Genomic DNA, 22,638 nt, shown 5'->3' on the forward strand with positions numbered 1-22,638 from the left:
ATACTTTTCAACTGAAAAAAATGGACCTTGCCCACGTCCTATCAGTATCAACTACTCCAGTCTATAATTACTTAATTCATTAAGTTAGAAGTAGGCTGCAAATTAGATCTAACCAATCTTTTTTAAAATGTACTTAATCTAAAGACAGAAGGAGCACTACAGTCTACAGCAAAAAGGGGCTTTGGCGACGCTTTATATGATCTTTACCGACGCTTATAAGCATCGATATTTTTCTTTCCGACGCTTTTAAAAGCGTCGCCAAAGCGTCGCTTAAGTTAAAGTGGAGAACTAAATTGCCGACGCTTTTCAAAAGCATCGACAAATATGGAAAGCTTTGCCGACGCTTTAAAGTGTTGTTAGAATTATTTTTTTTAAAAAAAAAAACCTAATTAATTTTTTTGGGAAAAAAATCTGCAGATAGTGATTAACAAGAAATTCATTCTCCATTACAACAACATGATTCTGCTTCTTCTAATAGCACAGGAATAACAACACAGGAACAACAACATAGAAACAACAACAAATGCTCAATTTATTGATTTTTTTTACGAATTACAATAGAAAATCTATTACAATAGGAATAGAAAGCATAATTACAAATTACAGTAGAAATGCAAACCCAGCTGCCAGCGAAAAGGCCTTCATCTTCATCTTCTTCCTTTTCGAATATCTAAAAACCCAGCTGCCAGCAAAAAGGGCAAGAAGAAAAACCCGGCGACCAACCTTCTCTACACTGATCCAAGAAAAAAAACCCCCCAAATTCTCGAGTCATTCTAGATCGGAAGCCTCTGGAATTGAAATCACTTGCTAGATCCATGCAAACAGGTAACAATTCGATCGAACACGAAATAGATCTAACAAACATCGAAATCCAAATAGAAAAAAAAGAAGAAACTGCAGGTAGAGATGAAAGAAAGAAGATAACTCACTCGACAATTCCTCGACTTGCTTCGGAGTGAGCTTGGCGGAGAACCTGCTGGCAGCATGTGTGTAGTGCTAGATCACCGCATCCTTCGCCTTCTTCTCACTGAGGATCACGACAAAAACACAAAAAAGATCTCGACACTGCGAATCCAAAACCCTAACCCTAGAAATCGAAAGAGGGAGAAGGGCACGGATCGAAACCTGCTGACGACTGCGGCGAGAGTCCGAATGTGGAAGGCCTTAGCCTCCTCCTCCGGCACCTCGCCGGAGGCCTGGTCAGGGATCTTCATGGGTTCCTCCGCCATTAAAACCGAGACCAAAAGAAAGAAGATGAAGATCGGAACCAAGAAGACGACATGGATCAATGGAGCGCCCTTCTGGATGGCGCAGAGTCATCCCCATCAAGGGAGGAAGGGCATGAAGGGGAAGAGGGCGCTGGGATGATGGCGGCTAGGTGAAGGGGTTAGGGCTTGTTCTCCACGCGCGCCAAGAAAGAGAGGGGGTTGGGTTCGGAGAGAAAAAAGGCAGGTTTGGTCTATTAGGCCTCCGACGATGCTTTAAAGCGTCGTCTTTGGGGGAGATTAGCGGATCATTAGGCCTTCGACGATGCTTTATAAAGCGTAGTTTTGGGAAAAGAAGACTCGGGAGATAATTAGGCCTCCGACGATGCTTTTAAGCATCGTAGAATTGTGACGACGCTTATAAATGTCGTTTAATCTGAATTTCTCCCGACGCTATCAAAATGCGTCGGCAAATTTTGGCACGGTGCCCAAATTACTGAAGCTTCTTTCAAGTGTCGACAGGAAAGTGTTGGGAAAACTCACTTTAGTTGTAGTGGAGCCACATTTCTAGGGACATTCCTAGTGGCATTTCTTTTAAAAAATGACGAGCAATGTAGGAGCCACTTTGGAAATGGCAAACCTAATTTGTTAGATCTATGCTCTTAACTGATATGTAATTTATAATAAGATTGTCAACGGATCAAATCAGAATTTAACATTTCATACACAAAAAGCAAAAAAAAAAAATAATTTCTTTTTGTATTTTATCCAAGCAAACCCACTTCATTAAGAGATCATAATGTGAATAATCAATCCAAACCTCAATAAGCAAACCAAAATACCAGATATAACTATGCTATAAAGTTTAATTCTAGATTTGTATAGATATACAAGATCATATCATGAATTACTTAAATTAAATATGAGCACAATTTTATGCTTCAAATTTACATAGTAGAAATGCCAGCATGATTGAAATTAAGATTGATCCATAAACACAAGCCGATCCTAATAGCCAATATCATGTAGAAATAGGAGAAAGTTTTCGAATTCAGGTAGTTTGGTAAGAAGCCAGCATCGCAATGCCACAGAGCCCTTCAGACGCATCAACATCTCATTCCATCCTTATGTATCCACTCACACCCCATGACTTAACTCATAAGTTCTTCACCAGCCGATACTTAAGTCCCATCGGCAATCTTTTTGTAGCTAACATTAGTAACACCATGGTCCAATTCATTTCCACAGTCACCACTGAATACACGACTTTTATAGAATTGAAAGTCCAAGTCGCCGGCATTGATAGCAACTGAGACTGGCCAGCTGGCCACAGCCTTCAAGCGGGCTGACTCGCTATTTGCAGGGATATCTTCAAAGCCACTAATTGTCGCTGCGCTAGTGGATGCCTTGTTGGTGTTGCAAGTGCCATCTAGTGCCTAGCAAAGATGGTTACTCTCAGTTGTTAAACCTCTATTATCAAAGATGGTTATCCTTTAGAATCTTCGATATATATATTATATATATACTTAGGGACTGTTATTTTGTACCTGCTACTAGCAGAAATTTGATTTCTGCATATTGTCAAGTATAGAAAATTTTGAATTCAATTTCAATAAAGACTATTGTTCTATTTATTTGAGAAATAAAATGGTTGCACGTCGTTTTATGATTGACAGTCTCTATCACTTACATTTGGATGTATCTGTGAATGTATCTAAGCAACCAGTGAGTACCATAGGATCCAAAAGATCTAGAGATGAGATAAATCAAAAGTATTTATGGCACCTCAGGCTTGGTTATATAAAAGGCAGAATAAACAAATTGGAGAAATATGGGCTTCCGAGTCATATCCGATTTGTGAATCCTGCCTTCAAGAAAAGATGGTCAAATTATCCTTTGTAGGACATGGAGAGAGGTCCACTAAAATACTTACCCAGTACACACTGATGTGTGTGGCCCATGCTGAGATACGCCCTGCGCGATGCGACGATCGCAGCAGAATACCACACGGGGCGTCGTTCATCGTATGAACGTGCCAAGAATCGTAGAGTTCAAAATTTTTTCTGGATCCAAATCCAGAAGATCCTTGAACTCAAGAGGGAGGGAGATTAGGATCTGAAGGAGGTTGATTAACATTCATGTAAATAGAAACAAATTCAGAGATAACGATTTGAAGATTCCATCTTCAAACCTTGTGCAGTTTTATGAACACCGCAACTTGATGATCTATTCTAGGTTCTTGTTTGAGCCGCACAATTATCCGGTCTCTACAGGTATCCACACGAGGATCTAATCATCTAAGAATAGGGTCTTACCAGAGTGCTAGCTCCTTGCAAAAGCCATCCATGACTATCAAATAGATTGGAAGATAAAAATCTGTAGCATACCTCTTTGAAGAAGAACCCTTTCTACTTCAATCTTGCTCGTGATGGAGGAAGAGAAGGATGATGTTTTTACCGTGGAACTTCCTTGCCTTGCTGCCATGGAGGAAGAGGATGAAGACCCCTCTTGCTGTCATGGATAAGGAGGAAGAAGTGGGGCTCAAGGCATGAGGAAGAACTCCTTCCTTGCTGTTGGGTTGTGGAGCCTGATCCATTCCCTTTTTCAAGACCCCTATGTGCACTATGGTGGTGGAGGATCAAGGGAAGACAAGCCGGAAAGAGTTCGAAAAGATTCAGAGTTGAATCAGCAAAGAAAAAAAATTTCAGCAAGGTCCGGAGTCGACTCCAGCAGACTTGGAGTCGACTCTGGCACGCAGGCAGACTTGGCACAGTCTTGGAGTCGACTCCAGATCCATAGGAGTCGACTCCCCAGTGTTGGAGTCGACTCGAGAACTCCAGGAGTCGACTCCCACAGGCAGACAGAGAGGCTTTTTCTGTGGACTGTGGCCGAGTCGACTCGCAGAATTGCGGGAGTCGACTCGAGCACGATTTTCACGCGAGGCTGAGTTATGAACCGGGTTCAAGCCAAGGTTTTTTGAAGCCCTAATCAAAGTAAGAGATTGGGAGGTATATATAGACTTCTTGTGGGACACGAGAGGTGTGTGGCAACCTTGAGAAACCCTAGAACTCATCAACGAGAAGTTTCCAAAAGGAGATCCTTTGTGTGCATCAGGAAGACGACGCGTTGCTCGTCTTGAGAGAGATTGTTTTGCTGTAAGAAAGAGAGTTTGTTCTCTTCTCTTGAATCTCTGTAACTTTCTTTGATTATATAGTGAAGTATTGATCTGTGCGGCTGTGGACGTAGGAGCAAGGGACTCCGAACCACATAAACTTGGGTGTCTTGTGCGTCTGTTATTGTTTCTTGCCGTGTCCTTTTTCTCCTACTATTTCTTATATTCCGCAATCGTAGGGTTGAATCCCTAACAACTGGTATCAGAGCCATCTGGTTCGAAGGAAATAAGTGGGAGCAATGGCGGCTGAAGAAGGCAAGGTCAAGATTGACAGATTCGACGGCAAAGACTTTGGTTTCTGGAAGATGCAGATCGAAGATTATTTATATCAGAAGAAACTTCATCTACCTCTTGAAGGTATGAAACCGACAGATATGTCACAGGCCGACTGGGATTTAATGGATCGTCAGGCTTTGGGAGTTGTTCGCTTGACGTTGGCTCGAAACGTTGCGTTCAACGTTTTGGAAGAGAAGACAACAGCAGGTTTGCTGAGAGCATTGTCGAATATGTATGAAAAACCCTCGGCCTCCAACAAGGTGTACCTGATGCGCCGTTTATTCAATCTGAAGATGAGTGAAGGTTCCTCTGTTACTGATCACATCAATGAGTTCAATCTGATTACGAGCCAGTTGAGTTCGGTGGAAATCAGTTTTGAAGATGAAGTTCGTGCCCTAATTCTTCTATCCTCCCTGCCAGAAAGTTGGGGTGCAACGGTGACAGCTGTAAGCAGTTCCTGCGGCTCAAACAAACTGAAGTTTGAGGAGGTCCGAAATCTGATACTCAGTGAAGATATCAGAAGGAGGGAGTCTGGTGTGAAATCTGGTTCGATTCTGAACACATCTGAAGGCAGAGGAAGAACTGTGCAACGCAGTGAAAACCGTGGCAGATCGAAGTCTAAGAGGAGGAGCAAGTCTAGATCGAAAGGCGATGGCTGCTGGCATTGTGGCAAGATGGGCCACACGAGGAAGAATTGTTGGCTTAGAAAGAAGAATCCAAGCAGGGGGCAGAACGAGGTGTCCGTGAATGCAACCACAGATGAAGCCAACGATGCTTTGATTCTCAGCGTGGACAGCCCTATGGAATCGTGGATACTAGACTCTGGAGCTTCGTTTCATTCTACCTCACGGAAGGAGTGTATGCTAAACTACACTGCAGGAGACTTCGGAAAGGTTTATCTCGCTGATGATGAGCCTTTAGATATTGTGGGGACAGGTGAAGTTCATATCAGGATGATGAATCAGTCAGTGTGGAAACTGAAGAATGTGAGGCATATCCCAGGCTTGAAGAGAAACTTGATTTCTGTTGGGCAGCTTGACAGCGAAGGGTATGTTACTACCTTCGTAGGTGGTTCATGGAAAATCACCAAAGGAGCTATGGTGATAGCACGTGGGAACAAGTTGGGGACTCTCTACATGACCAATGACACCAAGGATACGGTGGCATTAACAGAAACAGGTGCAGATAGTTGTCTTTGGCATCGCAGACTTGGACATATGAGTGAGAAAGGTATGAAGATGATGGTGAAGAAGAACAAGCTAGCAGATCTGAAAACTGTTGATGTAGGTCTCTGTGAAGACTGCATATTTGGGAAGCAGAAAAAGGTTAGTTTCTCAAAGGGTGGAAGAACACCGAAGACAGAAAAGCTAGAGCTTGTACACACAGATGTGTGGGGGCCTTCACCGGTTGCATCTCTTGGAGGCTCACACTATTATGTCACGTTCATTGACGACTCTACCAGAAAGGTTTGGATTTATTTCATGAAGCACAAATCAGAGGTATTTGTCACCTTCAAAAGGTGGAAAAGTCTGGTGGAGAATGAATCTGGTGCAAAGATAAAACGACTAAGGTCTGACAATGGCGGTGAGTATGACAGCAGTGAGTTCAAGGAATTCTGCGCAGTGAATGGAATCCGAATGGAGAAGACAATACCGAGCACACCGCAGCAAAATGGGGTGGCTGAGCGAATGAACAGAACCCTGAATGAGAGAGCCAACAGTATGAGGATCCATGCTGGTTTGCCCAAGATGTTTTGGGCTGAGGCAGTCAACACCGCAGCGTATCTAATAAACAGAGGCCCGTCGGTTCCCCTAGATTGCAAATTGCCTGAAGAAGAGTGGACAGGAAAAATAGTAAATTTGTCACACTTGAGGGTCTTTGGGTGTATCTCCTTTGTGCACATTAATGCAGAGAAAAGGGACAAGCTAGATGCAAAGTCCAGAAAGTGTTTCTTCATTGGATATGGTACAGATGATTTTGGTTACAAGTTCTGGGATGCACAGAACCAGAAGGTCATCAGAAGCAAGGATGTGATATTCAATGAGCGAGTTCTCTATAAGGACAAGAATACTTCAGATCTTGAGAGTGCAGGGGAGCAAAGCAAGGAAAAACAGCAAGTTGAGCTGCAAGAGATTACAGAAGAAGATGTTGCCAAAAGTTTTCAGAAAAATCCTGAAAATTCAGAAACTGTTGTGGCACAACCTCAACCAAGTATACCACAGCTGAGAAGATCAACAAGAATCTCGAGACAACCGGATAGATATTCATCCTCTTTACATTATCTGCTATTGACAGATGGAGGTGAACCCGAGTGTTATGAAGAAGCAATGGAAAGTGAAGATTCGGTGAAGTGGGAGTTAGCCATGAAGGACGAGATGAAGTCCTTGGATAGAAATCAAACTTGGGAACTCAGTTCACTACCAGAAGGCAAGAAGGCTTTACAGAACAAGTGGGTCTACAAAGTTAAAGAGGAACATGATGGCAGCAAAAGGTACAAAGCAAGGTTGGTTGTGAAAGGCTTCCAACAGAAGGAAGGTATCGACTACACTGAGATTTTCTCTCCGGTAGTCAAATATTCAACAATCAGAGTGATTCTGAGTATTGTGGCAGCAGAAAATCTATATTTGGAGCAGTTGGATGTTACGACTGCATTTCTCCATGGAGAGATTGATGAAGACATCTACATGCAGCAACCTATCGGCTTTGCAGTCCCTAGCAAGGAGAACCTTGTATGCAAGCTGAAGAGAAGTTTGTATGGTTTGAAACAGGCCCCGAGGTTGTGGTACAAAAAGTTCGATGGATTCATGATCAACAATGGTTTTGTAAGATGTCAAGAAGATCATTGCTGTTATCTTAAGGTACTTGATGGCAGTTTTATCATCTTACTTTTGTATGTTGACAACATGTTGATAGCCGGACCGAACCTACAAGAAATTGAAAGATGGAAGAAAGAGCTATCAAGGAAGTTTGCAATGAAAGACATGGGTGCAGCAAAACAGATGCTTGGGCTAAGGATTGAAAGGGATAAGGTGGCTGGAACACTGAAGCTTTCTCAAGCTAACTACATTGATAAGGTGCTGAATAGATTCAATATGACAGATGCAGATCCTGTGAAGACACCTTTGGGAAGCCACTTCAAACTTTCAAAAGAGCAATCACCCAAGGATGATGAGGAGTTGAAGAAGATGTCAAGGGTACCATATGCTTCAGCTGTAGGCAGCTTGATGTATGCTATGATATGCACGAGACCCGACATTGCACATGCAGTGGGAGCTGTGAGCAGATACATGGCCAATCCGGGTAGACAACATTGGGAGGCTGTCAAGTGGATCCTAAGATATTTGAAAGGTACCAGAAATGTAGGCTTGTGTTATAGAAAAGGCAGTCAAACACTACAAGGTTTTGTGGATGCAGACCTAGGAGGTGATACTGACACTAGAAGAAGCACCACAGGGTATGTTTATACCGTAGGCGGGACAGCAGTGAGCTGGTTCTCACAACTGCAAAAGATCGTTGCTCTTTCGACAACTGAGGCAGAATATGTTGCCATTACAGAAGCCAGCAAGGAGATGATTTGGCTACAAAACCTTCTGAAAGAGCTGGGCAGAGAACAGAACTGTAGTGTACTATTCTGCGACAGTCAGAGTGCTATTCACTTAGCTAAGAACCCAATGTTTCATGCGAGAACGAAGCACATACAGCTGAGATATCACTTCATCAGGAAGTTGCTAGAAGATGGCAGTTTGTTACTTGAGAAGATTCAAGGAGCAAAGAATTCAGCGGATATGTTGACTAAGACAGTCACTACAGAGAAATTGAGGCTATGCATGGCCTCAATTGGCCTCCAAAGCTAGTTGAATGGAGGTGCCGCACAGAGAATACAGATCAAGATATAGAAGTTTGTTTATTTTTCAGATAGATGCACAATTGGATGTATCAGTCTCCAAGTGGGAGAGTTGTTGGGTTGTGGAGCCTGATCCATTCCCTTTTTCAAGACCCCTATGTGCACTATGGTGGTGGAGGATCAAGGGAAGACAAGCCGGAAAGAGTTCGAAAAGATTCAGAGTTGAATCAGCAAAGAAAAAAAATTTCAGCAAGGTCCGGAGTCGACTCCAGCAGACTTGGAGTCGACTCTGGCACGCAGGCAGACTTGGCACAGTCTTGGAGTCGACTCCAGATCCATAGGAGTCGACTCCTCAGTGTTGGAGTCGACTCGAGAACTCCAGGAGTCGACTCCCACAGGCAGACAGAGAGGCTTTTTCTGTGGACTGTGGCCGAGTCGACTCGCAGAATTGCGGGAGTCGACTCGAGCACGATTTTCACGCGAGGCTGAGTTATGAACCGGGTTCAAGCCAAGGTTTTTTGAAGCCCTAATCAAAGTAAGAGATTGGGAGGTATATATAGACTTCTTGTGGGACACGAGAGGTGTGTGGCAACCTTGAGAAACCCTAGAACTCATCAACGAGAAGTTTCCAAAAGGAGATCCTTTGTGTGCATCAGGAAGACGACGCGTTGCTCGTCTTGAGAGAGATTGTTTTGCTGTAAGAAAGAGAGTTTGTTCTCTTCTCTTGAATCTCTGTAACTTTCTTTGATTATATAGTGAAGTATTGATCTGTGCGGCTGTGGACGTAGGAGCAAGGGACTCCGAACCACATAAACTTGGGTGTCTTGTGCGTCTGTTATTGTTTCTTGCCGTGTCCTTTTTCTCCTACTATTTCTTATATTCCGCAATCGTAGGGTTGAATCCCTAACACTTGCCGCGTAGACTCTCTTCCTTTAGATCTTCTTCTTCAATTTCCAACGCCTTGGAAGAAGAGGAAGAAGGGCTTCCTTGCTGCCATGAGACAAGAGGAGGATGGCTCCCCTTGCTACCGTGAAGAAGGAAGAAAGAGATGGAGAGAGGAGGCGTGGAGAAGAGATGAATTGCTTCAATTCTTGCTTGCATACTTAGGGCTCTCACACGCCTCCTATTTATAGATGAGGTTTCTAGGGTTTTCCAATTCCTAATCACATTAGGACTTGATTAATCTCCAATTTCTAATCACATTAGAACTTGATTAATTCCCAATTCCTAATCACATTAGGATTCAGGCTAACTCCTAATCACATTAGGAGAATTAATTGGGAGCATGCATCCAACGACGCCATGTGGACTTTAAAGTCCGCATAGTATGAACACGACTTAAGTCATATTCATCCTATGACGACATGTGAACTTTAAAATCTGCAAAAATTCTGGTTTAATCAAATTGACCCAATCATGAATCCAAATCAATTTAGGTCGAACCCAATTTAATTTGGCTCATTTAAACAGCCCAATTGCAATCCAATTGCAATCAATTCCACTTAATTTTTCTTCCATTAACTCACTAACACTTAGTGGGTTAATTCAATCACCAATCATATTGATGATTGATTTCTATTGTGATTCCAAATCATAATTATAATAGTCTGACTAATTAAATCTTCTCTGTGTGTGATCCCGCAGTTTCTATTCTGACTGGTAGTGAGACATATTGAGATCTCCATCTCAATATCACTGAAACTCCTTTTAGTAAACTAAAATAATTTTAGTTCTTCTCTTAGGGTTCACTGATCACCAAGTGAATGCTTTTGAGTCTCACAATCCACTAGTGACACCTAACAGTATGCAGTGGCAACCCAGCAGAATGGAATATCTGAATCTCTTGGTGCAGTTAGCGTATGATATAGTCCTCTATTATGGATCCGGACAGGACGGAGATTATGGATAATTCGTCAAACCCCTTCGTCCGTTATATATATAATTTATTCGACTTCCAGTTCGAGTTATGAAAAACTCATTTTTCAAAATACCTGATCAGAAATTTGTCGAACTCAGTCTCATAAATCACATAGGATCACTCCTAATCTATCAAGGTTGATAGATCCCATCTAAATACAATCCTATTCCAAAATGAACCTACTGCAGCCAATCCGCACCACAAGGATCTAAATGGCTAGGGCCCAAGTTCACATGTTCGTCAAACTACAGTAACCTCACAGTGAATAGCTGAAGCATCGCAGGTCAAAGGACCAGTCATACAACTGCAGTATAAGTAGTCACTGATGAGTGGATAGACATTCATGTGATTACTTTCTTTGGTCACGCTCAGTACCTTATTCTCTAACAAGCACTTGCATAATCACTCCAGTGTCTCTACACTGTGGACTCGAGACTCGTCCATCTGACTAAGTGATGTGTGCACTAATCTCAACAGGTCGATCACCATCCTTCGTGATGGATCCATCGATCAGGAGCATTTAAAAATTAATCCCTAATGACACATGCCTCAAATTCTCAACTCCTTGAGAATATGTGTCATCATCTATTAATTTCTTGGATAATTCATGGACACATACAAACATGAATGAAAAATAAATTGTCCAATCTTATTTATTAATAAGAGTCAAATTACAAATTTATGCCCTATATTACAAATATGCGTCAACCACATTGGCTTTTAGGATATATTTCTAACAATCTCCCACTTGCATTAAAGCCAATCAAACATGTGTCTTAGTCTCATCTTCTCAAGATGAACTTTTAACTTTCGCTGACTTAGCTGTTTAGTGAATGGGTCCGCTACGTTGTCAGTGGAGTCTACTCTCTGCACCTCTACATACTTCTTTTCGAGGTAGTCACTAATTAGATGGAATCGCCGCTCTATGTGCTTGGACTTCTGGTGAGACCTTGGCTCCTTAGCCAGTGCTATAGTGCCGTTATTGTCGCAGAAAAGGATTATAGCATCTGATGACATGACACCTAGCTCCTCGACAAACTTCTTGTACCAGAATGCTTCCTTTGCAGCATCCGATGTGGTAATGTACTCTGCTTCCATGGTAGAATCTGCAATAATCGGTTGTTTGGAACTCTTTCAACTTACTGATCCTCCATTGCATAAGAATACATATCCTGAGATAGACTTTCTATCATCAAAATCAGTCATAAAGTCTGAATCGGTGTATCCTTCTACCTTTAACTCAGACCCTCCTCCAAAGACGAAAAATATATTCTTAGTCCTTCTCAAGTACTTAAGAATATTTTTCACAGCTATCCAATGCTCCTTTTCTGGATTTGACTGATATCTGCTCGTGACACTCACAGCATGTGCTATATCAGGTCGAGTACATAACATGGCATACATGAGGCTCCCTATTGCCGAAGCATAAGGAATCCTGCTCATGTGCTGAATCTCTTCAGATGTTTTGGAGCACATCTTCTTGGAGAGATTTATCCCATGCCTTAGTGATGACAATCCCCTTTTAGAGTTTTCCATGCTGAACCTCTTCAGCACTTCCTCTATGTACAATTTCTGTGAAAGGCTTAGCATCCTTTTAGATCTATCTCTATAAACCTTAATCTCCAAAATATAGGATGCTTCTCCTAGGTCTTTCATGGAAAACTTCTTAGACACCCATAACTTGATCGATGTGAGCATGGGAATATCATTCCCAATCAGGAGTATACAATACGAGAAATACTATAGCCCTTTCACTGATCTTCTTGTACACATATGGTTCTTCTTCATTCTTGATGAAATCAAACGATTTGATTACATTGTTGAAACGAGTATTCCAACTTCGAGATACTTGCTTCAGTCCATAAATGGATCTTTATAGCTTGCAGATCTTGTGATCACTATCACTAGAAGTGAAACCCAGAGGCTGCTCCATATAGATATGTTCCTCAAGAAATCCATTAAGGAATGCAGTTTTCACATCTATCTGCTATATCTCATAATCATGATAAGCTGCAATAGTAAGCAATGTTCGAATGGACTTTAGCATGGCTACCGGTGAAAAGGTATCCTGATAGTCAATGTCTTCGCGCTGACTATAACCTTTTGCCACTAAGCTTGCTTTATAGGTCTCTACCTTGCCATCCAAACCTAATTTTCTTTTGTAGATCCATTTACACCCAATAGGTACAATACCTTCAGGTGGATCTACTAAGGTCCATACTTGGTTGGAATGTATGGAGTCTATCTCTGACTTCATTGCATCCATCCATTTCTCGGAGTCGATGTCTAGCATCGCTTCGTTGTAAGTCTTGGGATCATCAGTATGTTCCCTTTCTCCCATGGGGAACTCTTCCTCTACTTCATCTGTAAGTATACCTAAGTATCTTTCAGGAGGATGGAAGATCCTACTGGATCTATGAAGTGAACGAGATTCTTCATGTATTGGCTCAATGTGAATAGGTTCACTAGGCTCAATTGCTCGTTGCTCTTCAGAGACTTGCTCTTCAAGCTTAATTTTCCTCCCACTGCCTCTATCAAGGATAAACTGTTTTTCTAAGAAGATGCCATGTTAGCTCACAAACACTTTGTGATCCTCTGGGATGTAAAAATTATATCCTAACGACTCTTTACGATATACAATGAAACGAGCACCAATTGTCATAGCCTCTAACTTGTCTGCCTGTTGTCGCTTGACTTGGGCCGGACATCCCCAAATCTTGAGATAACTAAAACTTGGTTTTTTTACCATACCATATCTCATATGGTGTGGTAGGAATGGACTTAGAGGGAACTCTATTCAATATATAGATAGCTGTAAATAGGGTATCTCCCCACAAGAATAAGGGTAAGTCAGTGAAGCTCATCATGGGCCTGACCATATCCAATAGGATCCGATTTCTTCTTTCGGATACTCCGTTAAGTTGAGGTGTATCAGGAAGTGTCCATTGTGAAACTATACCATTTTATTTGAGATAATCGTGAAACTTTCCACTAAGATATTTACCTCCTCGATCTGATCGAAGAATCTTAATGAGTTTTTCTGTCTGTTTTTTTACTTCAAATCTGAATTCTTTGAACCTTTCAAATACTTCAGATTTATATCTCATAAGATAGACATAATCATACCGTAAATAATCATCAGTAAAAGTAATAAATTAGAAAAATTGATCCCTAACCTGCACATCGAATGGGCCACACACATCAGTGTGTACTAGGGCAAGTATCTTAGTGGACCTCTCCCCGTGTCCTACAAAGGGTAATTTGGCTATCTTTACTTGAAGGCAGGACTCACAAGTCGGATATGACCCAGAAGTCAATGAACTCAAAAGTTCATGTTTCTTCAATTTGTTAATTCTTTCTTCTCCTATATGGCCAAGCCTGAGGTGCCATAAATACTTTTGATTAATCTCATCTCTAGATATTTTTGATCCTATGGTACTCACTATATGCTCAGATATGTTCACAGATACATCCATATGTAAGTGATAGAGACCGTCAATCATAAAACCACATCCAAACAGTTTATTTCGCAAATAAATGAAAACATAGTCTTTATTGAAATTGAATTCAAAATGCTCCTGTGCTAGACAAGATACAGAAATCAAATTTCTACTAGCACTAGGAACAAAATAACAATCTCTGAGTATCAAACTAAATCCTGACGGTAATCGCAAAGAGAATATGCCCATAGCAACAACAGCAACTCTTGCTCCATTGCCAACCCGTAGGGTTACCGCACCTTCCGTAAGCCTTCTACTTTTCTTTAGATCCTGCATAGCAGTGCACAAATGAACACTAGAACCAGAGGCTATAACCCGACTGAAAATAGAAGAAACCGTTAGATTAGTTTCAATAATGAGCATATTAGACATACCTTCAGAAGGCATGTCACCCTTCTTGTTCTTTATAGTTGCCATGTTTGAGATTTTGGACAAGGTTGGAGAGGTGGCATACCGACTGGATTTACCGCCGGCTTTATCCAGTGTGCACAATGTATTTCATGTGTCAATGTTGAAGAAATACGTTCCAGATCCGAGTCATGTGGTAGCATATGAGCCATTATATCTTTATGAGGATTTGACCTACGAGGAGTTTCCGATACTAATTGTGGACAGAAAAGATCAAGTACTACGACATCGAACCATTCCTATTGCGAAGGTACAATAAAATAATCATACGGAAAGAGAGGCTACTTGGAAGCTCGAAGAAGAGATGAAGGTCAGGTATCCGCAGCTATTTGAAACCTCAGGTATGTCAATTTCGAGGATGAAATTTTTCTTTTAGTGGGGGAGAATGTAAAGGCCCACATATTGGGCTTGCGCCGGCCTTTGAACAAGGGCGCCGGCCCAACACATGAAAAAGGGGGAGGGAGACTCCCGATTGGAGTCATCTCCCTCCCCAGTTTCAAAATTTTTCCCCCTTCCAAATCCACCAGAAGGAGAGATTTAGTGTGATCAAACCGTACTATATTTGGGCCAATCCTCTTCCACAAATGACCTCCTCCGTCTCTTCCTAGGGCACCAACGGAGAGAGCTCCTCAAGAAAAAAAAAAGGATTCGTGAGAAGCTTGGGTTGTTCACCGTCGGGCTTACCGAAGGAGCTTGCCGGAGGTGAGGTGAGATCCCTCTCTTTCCTCTCTCTTGGCTGTGGGCTACTATTCCGCCGGATTGATGTGAACCGAACTTCCCTATTTCGGTTTGTTTTTTTTTTCTTTCTTCCATCCGTTTGGTCGACGTCACAGGGCCGACCATAGCCGGGTGTGGCATGTGGATGGCACCACGTTGGGGCCGTCGACCGCTAGGGTCGTCGGCCATGGGCAGCTACTGCCGCCGAGCATGCCCATGGGGAGAAGATAGAAAGAAGGAGAGAGAGGGAGGGAGAGCCACTCGGTTCTCTCCTCTTTTCTTGCCCTTCTCTCTTTTCTCTCTAGTTGGGGTTCTCTCTCTCAACTTGGATCAGCGGAGATCATTGTTTTGAGGGTTCTAGATTGTCATATATCTTGGATAATTTTTAATGATGACTTAGTTCTGTAGGGGAACAATCTGTTAGACGAGAGAACGATGAGCGGAGTTCTGTGCATCTCAGTTCCTAGATCACCGTGAGGGCGGGTGATTAGTTTGCCTGAGTTTTTAAATAAAGGGTAAGAATCCTTGTACGCTAATCCTGCATGATATAAATATTAGCACCTATTTATGTATGATGTTCTATAATCCAGATAAGTAAGAAGCAGGAATAGTATTATATTAAATTGTATTTTGATCGTATTCGCTAGTGGGTGGTATCATGATGGATGCATGCATGCGTATAACCTACACTTGCATAATTGGATTTATGAATGTGGTGCTCTAGACTAACCATACTCTGTCGATTGCCCTATCACGGGCTGAAAACGTGACTATGGTTAGTCTAAAAACTGAAAATAAATAAAAAAAGAAATTGATATGTGGATGTGAACTGCATTGAATAAACATGGTCTTTGGGTTTATCTCGTTAATATCGCAGGCCCCGTTATAGGCTGAAAATGTGGTACTTTGGCAGGCCCCATCACAGGCTAGAAATGTGAAACTATAATGTGCAGGCCCCGCCACAGGCTGAAAATGTCATAATTTGGCAAGCCCGATCCCAAGCTAGAAATGTGGAACTATAATGTGCAAGCCCCGCCATATGCTGAAAATGTGATACCTTGGTAGTCCCCCTACAGGCTAAGAAATGTGACCGAAATTTGACCTAAAGTCAAAAATATAATTGATTCGGATCAAGTTAAAAAGAATGGAAAGAAAAGCATTAGAATCATTAATGAAGATTTATGTAAATATCATATGCTATATCACTCTTAAGTTGATGGATTCTATTGATATTTGATGTTCATATGTATATATTGATTATTCGAACATTATTGATAGCCGGTTTTATGATTTCATGATATGTGCATCAATTTTTTATGGTTTTTAAAATCATATTATTATTGTGCTGGTATGGATGTGTGGGGATTCTTACTGCGCTGTAAAGCTCACCCCCTATTTCTTCTCTTTTTCAGAGTCGCAGGATACATAGAATTAGATAGGTTGGGCACAGAGCGCGAGTATCAGAGTCATCAGTTAGTTTATTTTGATACTGACGAATATTGAAAGCTCTTGTAATTGAACCAATTTGATTATTAGATATGTCGGATTTGTCTATTTGAATTACTTAATTAATATAGAATTATCAGATTTTTGTTCATTTTAGACCTTGCATGATCTTTAGGACACTGCTTTAGGACTCATGCGGCCGGTCGTGTACCGAACCCGGGTACTGGATTCGGAGCATGACATAAGGTTTGGGTGGCCCTGTCCAGGATATATCATCCATGTCTAAATGGCATACGGATACAACAAAAAAATAAAACCAAGCATAGTATTTGAACTTTCAATACATTAACAGCCACTAGATATGATGGCTAATACGACAGACATTGATGCAAAGCAAAGTAGGCTGGCGCTACGATTTTAGACAGAACTAGAAAAATCATTGCAGGCCAAGATTATAACCAACCATGTAGTACGTTAATGAGATGTCGTCCTTCGCAATTCATGCGGTTGGATAAGAAGGTTGCATGGCAATGCCACAGAGACCTTCCACTACAAGAATAATGGTCATTAGCGACGCATTTTTTGGCCTTTAACGACGCTTTTAAGCGTCGCTAAAAAACATCCCGATGCTTTCCAAAGCGTCGGCAAAGCGTCGCCTATGCTACAGTGGAGAAAATATTTTCCGACGCGTCGAAAAGCGTCGAAACGTAGCAACGCTTTACCGACGCTTTTTAGCGTCGGTAATTGCAAACTTAGTGACGCTTTAAAGCGTCGCTATTTGCAATTTAATGACGCTATAAAGCGTCGGTAAATGTTCAATTTACCGACTCTTTAAAGCGTCGTTAATTCAAACTTACCGACGCTTTAAAGCGTCGCTAATTGATTTCTCGTCGAAATTTTAACGACGCTTTAAAGCGTCGTTAGAATATTAATTTTTTTAAAAAAAATTTAAAAAATTTTTAAACCCTGTTTACAATATCAAAGCCACACACTAAGCAAGATATACACAAAATCAAACATATTTATCTAAACATTTATATTGTCAAATTACATTCATACTATCAATTTACGTTTATAATGTACTTCAAAAAGCATAAAAAAAATACATATAAACTCCAAAATAAATGCTTCAGGGGTCGCTAGCATCACCATCTCTACGTGCAGATGAAGTATCAGGAACCTGTAGGTAAAAAACTTAAGCAGTTAAGAATACGAAAATTATTAAGCTCTTTAAGAAAAATATGATACTTATGCAAAATGTTCAAGTAGATGTAGTAATTTACCTGAGGAGGGACTGTTAGATGTATGCCCTAGAAGCCAATTTGGCTGACACATTGTTGATTCTAGGGACATAATTTTGTACTTGACTGTTTATTATTGAATAAATAAAAGGCATCTTTTCATTCATATTATTTATGTGTCTATGAATCGTCCAAGGAATTAATAAGATGATGATACATATTCTCAAGAGTTGAGAATTTGAGCCATGTATCATTGGTGATTAATTTCTAAATGCTCCTGATCAAAGGATCATCGCGAGGACGGTGATTGATCCGATCAGTGCACAGATCACTTTCCTTCTGGATGGACGAGACTTGAGTCCACAGTGTAGGGACACTGAAGTGATAGTGCAGGTGCTTGTTAGAGAACAAGGGTACTGAGCGTGACCAAGACAAGAAGTCACTTGGATGTCTATCCACTCGTCAGTGACTTGCTTGATGTTGCAGTAGTGTGACTGGTCCTTTGACCTGCGGTGCTTCGGCTACTCACAGTGAGGTTATTGTAGTTTGACTGCACACATACATGGTCTCTAGCCATATGGGTCCATGCAGTGTAGATTGGCTGCAGTAGGTTCACTGTAGGAGTAGGGTATGCACCTATAAGGAATCTATCGACCTTGATAGAAGAGGAGTGATCCTATGTGATTTGTTAGACTGAGTTCTAAGACCTTGGCCAGGGCAGTAATATAAAGTGGAAAAAGAGTTTTCCACTATCGAACTCAAGTCGAATAAATCTTGACATATGACAGACGATGGGGTTTGACGAGTTGTCCATGACCTCCGTCCTGTAGGGATCCACGATAGTAGGACTGTATCACACGTTAACTGCACCTAGAGGTTCATCATTCCATTCTGCTGGGTAGCCACTACATACTGCTAGGTGTCACTGGTGGATGGTGGGACTCATAGGGATTATCTTGATGATCGATAAACCCTAATGAGTTGAGTTGGAATCGTTCCAACCCATTGAAAGGAGTTTTCAATGATATTGAGATAGAGATCACAATATATCTCACTACCAGTCAGAATAGAACCTATGGGGTCACACACACTAGAAGTATTGACCGATCCGATGGTTGAAATCGTGATTAGGAATCACAAGAAATCAATTTGATTGATAAGAAGTTGAAGAAGGAACAAAGGGAATTAATTAATTGGACTTAAACACAAATCCTACTTCGGGTAGGATTCCTAGAGTCCTAATTGGATTAGGACTAGGAATCCTAGTTGGAGTAGGACTGGGATTCCTATTTGGAATAGGATTCCTACAATCCTAATGAGATTAGGAATTTTGATTTGGATTCCTACTTGGAGTAGGATTCCTAGAAATCCTAATTGGATTAGGACTTCGGATTCAAATGGAGTCCTAATTGGATTAGGACTAAAATTAAACAAATCCTAATTGGATTAGGATTCCTTAAGTCTAAATTAATTAATAATCTAATGAATCAACATGACTCCTAATTGGATTAGGATTGAAGAGTTCAATTGAGTCATGGTTCATTCAAGTCCTAATTGGATTAGGACTAGCGTAGATTGAACCCAATATGGTCAATCCTAATTAGATTAGGACTTAACCATAAGAGAGGCACCCAATCCTCTTTGGAAGAGGATTAGGGCAACACAAGGAGGAGGGATCACGCCCCTCCTCCTCTCCTTGTGTGTGGCATGAAGAGAGGGGCCGGCGCCCCCCTTCCCTCTTTGGAAAATTGTCTTGGAGCTCCTAATTGTTAGGAGCTCCACTCCTTATAAAAAGAGGACTAGGGCCGGCCCCAAGTAAGAAGCTCTCTCCTCTTCCTCCAAGCCGTGGCCACCCTCTCCCACTCCTCCCTTGGTTCAGCCGCCATCAGCAAAGGGAAAAGAAGAGGAGGCGTCTCCCTCCTCTTGGTCTTCATCCTTGGCTTCAGCGCGTACGAAGAGAAGAAGGCTGCGAAGGGATTTGATCTTCTTCCTCTTCTTCATCCTTCTTCTTCCTCCTCTCAAGTGCAATCAAGAGTTGATTGAAAGAGAGGACATCAGCCATCAAAGCTATCTCTGCAAGGGAGCTAGCACCCCGGTGAGATAGAGAGCTTGGATCGGATCCTGCTTCGTGTGGATACCCGTAGAGGCCGGACGTTTGAACGGCTTCAAGCGAACCCTCTTCCAAAACCACGAATTCAGATTTGCGGTGATCATCTACCCGCGCAAGGTGAAGATTTGATCTTCCTATTAGTTTTAAAAAGTTTTAATTCTTACCTAATTACGAAAGGTCTCGAAACAACGTTCATGCGATGAACGTCGAACCCGTGCATGCTGATTCCGCTGCCATCTGAAAAATTTTTGAAATATCAGCGGCATGGGCAGGTTCCCAACAGTGTTATCAGAGCCTAGGCTTCGTAGATTAAGGTAAGAATTAAATATCTAAAGGCATATTAGATCTGAAAATTGAATGATCATGCATGCTGAAAAATTCTGCATGCAGATTTTTCAGGGGTGCTGATTTTTTTTTTTTTTTTTGCATGCTGATTTTTATGTGATAAAAAGATGATTCTAAATGCATTGTTAATGGGATTACAAAGTTTAGAATCATGATTAGCATGATCAGCGACCTATGTCATGATACAATCAGTTAGTTTTCAGATCTGAAAATTATAATTGTTGCATACGGTGATGATCATAGGATTCAAACCCTTTTGGTATCAAATGTAATGACCTGCGATGTGATCTGCGATGTCATGTAATTTTTCAGATGCTTGCATGCATCTTGTTTGATGTTTTGAGAGGCCTGCGTGCCTCCTAAAAGGAGATGTAAATTATTTTTATTTTTATTTTACATCTGGTTGTATTTCTGTGATGTGATGTACATCAACGATCAAGTTGAAGCAAAGGCATGAGATGAAAGGTGATCTAAGCGGTTGATGGCGATGGGATCAAGAGTTGATCAAGGATCGAATCAAGGAGGCTTGGAACCAATTCAAGAGTTGAAGACCACTTGATCGATTGATGTGCATGTGCTTGTAATACGACCTAATTAGAATCCATGATCATCACCTAGTTAAAGTTTAGCATTAATTTGATGCTGCGATTATAACTGCCTGTGATGTACCGTTTGCATGTGATGTGAATGCGAGTCGGGTAGATAGGTTTACATGTGATGTAGCAAACCCAATTGAGACCTAAATCAAAACCTCCTCAATCAAGTCGAGAGTGAACCGACATGAGCAAGTCATATTAGATTAATTGATTTAATTGGTGTCTAGAAAAGCATGAAAGGTGGTTACTTAATTAGGACCTTACTCTCTGAGTAAGGGGAGCCTCCCACCTGCTTACCTGGCCAATTGTTCGATTACCTCTTATGAAGGGCTCAAGTTGCAAACACTAAGACCTGATTAACCAATATTAAGTCAATAGGTCTTCCACTGTAGTAGAGCTGCTAAGGCCTTTCTGATGTTGATTTGTCTCGGCTGGACACAGTGGTCAAGTTGCATCGGGGGGCTGGACCTCTCTATAGACATGAGATGTTGTAGGGTAAAGGTGGGGTTGGGCACCAATAACTGTTAGGTGAGGACCCAATGACGACTTTATTCCTACGGTTATACGGTGGGTCTGACTTAACTAAGCGATGGGGCCAATAACTGTTAGGTGAGGTCTTCATGGCTTAGAGACCAAGTTACACTGCAACATGCTTGAGAAGCATTGTACAAGAGTTGTACACTCATCCATCTATGTGTCACCAATAACTGTTAGGTGAGGTGGCATGTAAATTGGTGGGACCACAGTACCCACTAGAAACCCTAGTCGTGTGGGATTTCCGTTTTCCTACCAGGGGAGTGTGAGGGATTCGAGAAAATAGTGGGAGTTACATTTGTTCTAAAAGACCTTAGAACAGATTAGGATCAAGTACAAAAGTCTAACTAGAATCCCTACTCTCTGCAGATACAATGTCGGCTTCAAACCCTCTGACCCGTATTCTTGAGACCAACCGACTGACCGGAACCAATTATAAAGACTGGCTTAGAAATCTCAAAATAGTTTTGGACTGTGAGAAGATAGGCTACATACTCGATTCAGATATCCCCACACTACCAGCACGTCCCACTGATGTTCAGCGTGAGTTGCATAAAAAGTGGTTGGATGATGACATTAGAGTAAAATGCTATATGATGGCATCCATGTCTAATGAACTCCAATGCCAGCATGAAAGTGTGAAGACTGCTAGGGAAATACTGGCACACCTGCAAGAGTTGTATGGTGAGCAGAGTCGCACAGCTCGTTTTGAAGTGTCCAAGAGGCTTTTCAAAGCGAAGATGCGCGAAGGGCAGTCTGTCCATGATCACGGTCTGACCATGATCAAGGACCTAGAGGAGCTTGAGAAGCTCGGTATGGACATGCACAAGGAATTACAAGTGGATTTGATCCTACAGTCACTTCCTGATTCATTTGGTCAGTTTATAGTAAACTACCACATGAATAAGATTGAATGCACTAAGACTGAACTAATCAACATGTTGGTAACTGCTGAGGGAGCCTTGAAAGGTTCAAGGGGCAATGTCCTTGCTGCTGAGTTGACTTCTGGTTCCAAGAGAAAGTCTACTTGGAAGAAAAAGAAGCCTGCAAAGAAGCAGAAGAAAGACAAGAAGCCAAAGAAGGAAGTTCCAAAGAAAAAGGCTAACGACAAAGGAAAATGTTTCCACTGCAATGTCGAAGGCCACTGGAAGAGAAACTGTCCTTCATACCTCGAGAGCCTAAAGAACAAGAAAGGTGACACACCTTCAGAAGGTATAGACTTGCTCATAATTGAAACTAATCTAACGATTTCTTCTACTTCTAGTTGGGTTATAGATTCTGGTTCTAGTGCTCATTTGTGCACTACCATGCAGGGTCTAAAGAAAA

General features: G+C 41.6%; 1 pseudogene; it reads right to left on the reverse strand.

Annotated features, from left to right (window-relative positions):
- Positions 1–2,256: 2,256 nt before the first annotated feature.
- The window catches only part of LOC120104011, a 36,555-nt pseudogene continuing 16,173 nt past the window's right edge, over positions 2,257–22,638 (reverse strand).

Source organism: Phoenix dactylifera, unplaced genomic scaffold, assembly GCF_009389715.1.
Source record: "Phoenix dactylifera cultivar Barhee BC4 unplaced genomic scaffold, palm_55x_up_171113_PBpolish2nd_filt_p 000139F, whole genome shotgun sequence".
Lineage (NCBI taxonomy): Eukaryota > Viridiplantae > Streptophyta > Magnoliopsida > Arecales > Arecaceae > Phoenix > Phoenix dactylifera.